General features: G+C 45.0%; 1 pseudogene; it reads left to right on the forward strand.

The window, feature by feature from the left end:
- Positions 1-4,297: 4,297 nt before the first annotated feature.
- LOC139005639 (succinyl-CoA:3-ketoacid coenzyme A transferase 1, mitochondrial pseudogene) lies at positions 4,298-5,887 on the forward strand (annotated as a pseudogene).
- Positions 5,888-6,823: the final 936 nt, after the last annotated feature.

A 6,823-nucleotide genomic window follows, 5' to 3' on the forward strand; every position in this document is an offset into this window, starting at 1 on the left:
AGAGTTCAAGTTCTTGTCTTTTTACTAACTAATAATGAAATATTGATCATTCATGTAACCTCTTAGGACCTTGATTCTTCTATTGGTAATAATTCACAGTGGGTGAATTAGAAATTTCAAAGTATTTATAGTGATAGAGCATTGTTATTCTGATTATTTCAGGGACAGAAAACTTTTGATACAAAGAAAAGTAAATGTCATTGATGTGGGTTTTTGCGTCAGGTTTGCTTTCAGTTAGTCTTCTGAGAAAACACAGAGAAGTGCACCATGCAGTGTTTAGTGAGAGTTTATTCAAGAAAACAAGCTACTCCATGTATTTTGATTTACATTTATGGATTACAGGACTTTTGGAAGAAACTTGGAATGGACATCAGGAAATCCGCTGCTGAAAGTTAGGGGAGCTGCCTTTGAAGGTCAGAGAAGTGAACTCAAAATTTCGCCAGAAGCACCCAAGTGGCTGGTTTTGAAATGCTTGCCAGGAAGCCATTCTGAAACTCACCTCATAACATAACCTACATCATTTGATACAGACTTAGAAAAGCTTCACACTGTGTAAATGGTTTTACAAATAGTAAATCATTATGTTTTATAATCATAGGATATAAGAAAGTAAGTACTACTAGTAGAAGTAATATAAGAAAACCAGAGGCCCGGTGCACAAAAATTTGTGCACTGGGGGGGTGGGGAGGGGTCTCTCAGCCTGGCCTGTGCCCTCTCACAGTCTGGGACCCCTCGGGAGATAACGACCTGCTGGCTTAGGCCTGCTCCCGGGTGGCAGAGGGCAGGCCCAATCCCTAGGTGCAGCCCCTGGTCAGGCTCAGAGCAGGGCTGATTGGGGAGTTGGGGTGCCACCCCCTGTCATGCACAGAGCAGGGTGGATCGGGAGGTTGCGATGCCACCCTCAGTCACGCTCAGGGTAGGGCCGATTGGGGGGTTGGGGCACCGCCCCCTGTCACACTCAAGGCAGGGTCGATGGGGAGGTTGCGGCGCCACCCCCTGTCACGCACAGAGCAGGGCCAATCAGGGGGTTGGGGCGCTGCCTCCTTTCACTCACAGAGCAGGGCCCATCAGGGGGGTTGGGGCTCCGTACCCTGTCATGCACAGAGCAGGGCCCATCAGGGGATTGGGGAGCTCCCCCCTGTAATGCACAGAGCAGGGCCAATCAGGGGGTTGAGGAGCTCCCCCCTATCACTCACAGAGTAAGGCCGATAGGGGAGTTGGGGCACCGCCCCCTGTCACACACAGAGCAGGGCAGATCAGGGGGTTGGGACGGCACACCCTGTCACACTCAGGGCAAGGCTGATGGGGAGGTTATGGCTCTACCCCGTCACACACAGAGCAGGGCCCATGGGGGGGGGGTTGGGGCATTGCACCCTGTCACACACAGAGCCGCAGGGTGATCAGGGGGTTGGGGAGCTCCCCCCTATCAGGCACAGAGCAGGGCTGATCAGGGGGTTTGGGCACCTTCCCCTGTCACACACAGAGCAGGGCGGATACGGAGGTTGTGGCCCCGCCCCCTGTCACACACAGAGCCACAGGGCGATCAGGGGGTTTTGTCCCTGCCCCCTGTCAAGCTGATCCCGGTGCCGGGAGGCCTCGCAGCTCCGCTGATCTCGGTGCCGGGAGGCATATTACCCTTTTACTATATAGAATAGAGGCCTGGTGCCTGGGTGGTGGCCGGCTGCTTTGCCCTGAAGGGTGTCCTGGATCAGGGTGGGAGTCCCCACTGGGGTGCCTGGACAGTCTGGGTGAAGGGCTGAGGGCCGTTTTCAGGCTGCCGGGTGACTGAAGCTCCCAACAGCTCCTTTTTTCCTTTTTTTTTAAAATTCTGGGCCAGCTTTAGCTCTGAGGCTTGGCTCCAGCTCTGAGGCCTTGGCTGCTGAAAGCAAGTATCTGGTTTGTTTGGGTTCTATAATCGAAACACTGTTTCAACTCCAGCTCTGAGATCCCAGCTGGCTGAAAGGAGATTTCTGGGGTTTTGTTTAGCTTCTATAATTGTAACAATGTTTCAAACTGCAAGCTCAGAGGCCAGCAGCGGCAGGTGGAGAACATTGGAGTCCTCCTTCACTGAAGCAAGCAAGCCTCATGTTCACTTCAAGCTGCCTGGCTGATGGCCGCCATCTTGGCTGGCAGTTAATTTGCATATCACCCTGATTAGCCAATGGGAAGGGTAGCGGAGGTGCAGCTAATTACCATGTTTCTCTTTTATTAGATAGGATACCTCAAATATTTTACGGAATCTTGGGACTGGAAATAACAACTAAAACATCTTATTAAATACAATAAATGCAACTACATGCAATACTTTGCAAAATTTTAAGGCAAAGTATAGCATGAATGTCTTCATGATTACCATTTAATACAGTATTTGGAACTAGGATTGTTCATCAGATCAATGGTTGGAGATGGACAATTGTAGTTATGATTTTTAGTATTGGGAAGAATATTGAGTTTACAAGTGAGTGTTTGAGCTGATTATTTTAAACTAAGATTTGGAAACAGCCTAAGTACCCATCAGCAGATGAGTGGATTAAAAAACTGTGGTACATCTACACAATGGAATACTACGCTGTGCTAAAAAAGAAGGAATTCTTACCATTTGCAACAGCATGGATGGGACTGGAGAGCATTATGCTAAGTGAAATAAGCCAGTCAGAGAAAGATAAATATCACATGATCTCACTCATTTATGGAATATAATGAACAACATAAACTGATGAACAAAAACAGATCCAGAGACAGAGAAGCATTGATCAGACCATCAAACCTCAGAGGGAAGGTAGGGGAGGGTGGGGGTAAGGGGGAGAGATCAACCAAAGGACTTTTATGCATGCATATAAGTCTAACCAGTGGACACAGACAACAGGGGGGTGAGGGCATGAGTGGGGGCGTGGGGGGGGCAATGGGGGGATAAGGACACATATGTAATACCTTAATCAATAAAGAAAAAAATAAAAACAAAACAAAAATTATTTTAACACCCTGGCTGTTGTGGCTTAGTTGGTTGAGTGTTGTCCCATGCACAGAAAGGTTGCTGGTTGAATTCCTGATCAGGACATATGCAAGGTTGCAAGTTCCATCCTGGGAAGGGATGGGTGAAGGAGGCAACCAAATGATGTTTTTCTGTCTCTCCCTCTTCCCTCCTTTTTCTAAAATGAACAAAAATACATCTTTTTTTAAAAATAATGATTTTAAATACTAATAAACAAACCCAATTTGGGAACTGTGATAGGAAGTTTCCAAGATGGTTCCCCATAATACCTACCATTTGGTACTCAGGCTCTTTTGAAATACTCTCCTCTTAAAGGGTGGACTTGGTGACTTCCATCTAAGCCAGGGGTGGGCAAACTTTTTGACTCAAGGGCCACAATGGCTTCTTAAACTGGACCGGAGGGCCGGAACAAAAGCATGGATGGAGTGTTTGTGTGAACTAATATAAATTCAAAGTAAACATCATTACATAAAAGGGTATGGTCTTTTTTTTCTTTTAGTTTTATTCATTTCAAATGGGCCGGATCCGGCCCTCGGGCCGTAGTTGGCCCACGGCTGATCTAAGCAGTAGACTAAGTAAAAAGAAATGATGGGATGTCATTTCTGAAACTAGACCCCCAAAAGACTATGATTTAGGTCTTGGAACAACTTTTTCTTGCTGATTCTTCTTGCTTGCTTACTCTGATAAAACCAGATGCATATGCTGTGACAAGGAACTGAGAAAGATCTGTGACCAACAGCCAGTGAGGAACTGCATTTCATATTAATTAATTAATCAATGAATTCCATTTTATATACAGAAAGTCCTTACTAAGCTTCAGATGTTAAATGTTTTCTCATATTTTCTTTAGTTTTTTTTTAATCTTATATTTTTTTACATTGGATTCATTTAGAATTTATTTTAGAATCCTCCTTTAAAAGTTAAAAACATTGACCCTATTACTTTTACTTTCAGAGACCCCAGTGTTTCACCACTGAGAAAATATTCTAAAGGTTATTCAGAGAATCCTTAAATCAAAGACATGTTTTAAGTGATTTCACTAGAGTGACCATTTATTCGTCTACTGCAGTGGTTCTCAACCTTCCTAATGCCACGACCCTTTAATACAGTTCCTCATGTTGTGGCGACCCCCAACCATAAAATTATTTTGTTGCTACTTCATAACTGTAATTTTGCTACTGTTATGAATCGTAATGTAAATATCTGATATGCAGGATGTATTTTCATTGTTACAAATTGAACATAATTAAAGCATAGTGATTAATCACAAAAACAATATGTAATTGCCTCTGCTTCCCCGCCGGGCTCATCATGGCACCTCTCCGACTCCTCTGCTCCTGGCCACGTCTCTGCGCCTTGCTGCGCGGCTCCTGGGGCACCCGATCCAAGGGAGGTGTTTGCTATTTTTCAACCAGCACATGTCGCCATACCAAATTTTACAAAGATCCAGTGGAAGCTGTAAAAGATATCCCTGACGGTGCAAAGATCCTGGTGGGTAGCTTCGGGCTGTGTGGCATTCCAGAGAATCTCATCAGAGCTTTACTGAAGACCAGAGTCAAGGGGCTCACTGCAGTCAGCAACAATGCAGGGGTTGACAACTTTGGCTTGGGTCGTTTGCTTCGAAGCAAGCAGATAAAGCGCATGATCTCTTTGTGTGTGGGAGAAAATGCAGAATTTGAGCGACAGTACTTATCTGGTGAATTAGAGGTAGAGCTGACACCCCAGGGCACACTGGCAGAGAGGATTCGTGCTGGGGGCACTGGAGTTCCTGCCTTTTACACCAACAGGCTCTGGGACGCTGGTGCAAGAAGGAGGGGCACGATCAAGTACAAGGATGGCAGCATCGCCATTGCCAGTAAGCCGGGAGAGGTGAGGGAGTTCAATGGTCAACATTTTATTTTGGAGGAAGCGATTACAGGGGATTTTGCCTTGGTGAAAGCCTGGAAGGCAGACAGTGCAGGAAACATCATTTTCAGGAAAAGTGCACGGAATTTCAACCTGCCCATGTGCAAAGCTGTGGGAACTACAGTGGTGGAGGTTGAAGAAATTGTGGATGTTGGATCCTTTGCCCCAGAAGACATCCATATTCCTAAGATTTATGTGCATTGCCTTATAAAAGGAGAAAAATATGAGAAAAGAATTGAGAGTTTATCAACCCGGAAACAGGAAGATGTAAAAGCCAAATCCGGAAAAACTGGAGATAATGTGAGGGAGCGCATCATCAAGCGGGCAGCTCTTGAATTTGAGGATGGCATGTATACTAATTTGGGCATAGGACTCCCACTTCTGGCCAGCAACTTTATCAGCCCAAATATGACTATCCATCTGCAGAGTGAAAATGGAATCCTGGGTTTGGGTCCATATGCATTTGAAAATGAAGTTGATGCAGATCTAATCAATGCAGGCAAGGAAACAGTTACTGTTCTTCCAGGAGCCTCTTACTTCTCCAGCGATGAGTCATTCGCAATGATTAGAGGAGGACATGTCAACCTGACCATGCTAGGAGTCATGCAGGTTTCCAAATATGGTGACCTGGCTAACTGGATGATCCCTGGGAAGATGGTGAAAGGAATGGGAGGTGCTATGGATCTGGTGTCCAGTGCCAAAACCAAGGTGGTGGTCACCATGGAGCATTCTGCAAAGGGAAATACACATAAAATCATGGAGAAGTGTACATTGCCATTAACTGGAAAGCAGTGTGTCAACCGCATCATCACTGAAAAGGCTGTGTTTGACGTGGACAGCAAGAAGGGGCTGACTCTGATTGAACTCTGGGAAGGCCTGACAGTGGACGACATCAAAAAGAGCACTGGGTATGACTTCGCAGTTTCACCAAAACTCATGCCAATGCAGCAGATCACAATTTGAAACGTGGAATAAACATTTATCACAGGCTGTGTGTTTTTCATTCTAACCACATAGAGTTTCAGTAATCATAACTGTATACTGAACAAGCAGCTTTTGACTAGGTTTTTCTAGCATTTTATGCTTTATACAGTCTGTTCTCAAGCGTGCTATGACATTTTGATGAACAAAAAGAAAAAATACATATATGATTATAATATTTGTTTTATAAGTGCTTAGAAGGATGTCTTTACAATTGGTGCTCGCATTGAATTTTTCTCCATCTTCTGTGGTATGTACACTGAATTGCATGCAGTTTGCATCAAGATGGGCCTGTAGGAAGAGTTTCATTGATGTACTCTCCCTCCTAAAGAAATTGTGAAGAAAAAGAGTGAGGGAGAAAAGTGACCTCTCCTCTAGGGTAACCAAGGCAGCATTGTACTGGGTCCTGAAGAGAACATGCAAGTGAATTTTGATTGGGAGGAATGCTGTCTTAATGATTGATTTTTCTTTGGCATCCTCTGTCTTTTTTGGGGGGAGCCTCCAATTGTGATTCCATCTTGTTTTCCTAGAGCACCTCTCTTCCTCCCACACTTTCTGTAACTAAATAGATGCCTAAGAAGGGAGGCAGGAGCATGTCTGTGTAGGAGGAGTAACTGTGCAGGAGGGAGACTCAGTGCAGGGCCTGTTTGTGCTGACATCCTACCTAAGTTGCCTTGACCAACCAACCAACCAATCAACCAACCAACCAGCCAACCAACCAACTATCTGTTCTTTGCCAGTGCCTCACTCATCTAGTCAGTTTCCTCATTGTTAAGCAGTGCAGTATTCGTATATATCCAGACGGTCCTTAAGAGTCTGTGTCTATGTTATTGAGGACCAGTGGGCAACTTGAACAATACCTGCTCTTCAGCCAAGAAGGGCTGTGGGATAATTTATCATGAATCCATAGTCACAGTGAACACACAGGTGTGTTTTTGTTTTTTT

This window comes from Myotis yumanensis, unplaced genomic scaffold (assembly GCF_028538775.1).
Source record: "Myotis yumanensis isolate MYYU_CA2020_CCGP unplaced genomic scaffold, mMyoYum1.0.hap1 SCAF_1, whole genome shotgun sequence".
NCBI lineage: Eukaryota > Metazoa > Chordata > Mammalia > Chiroptera > Vespertilionidae > Myotis > Myotis yumanensis.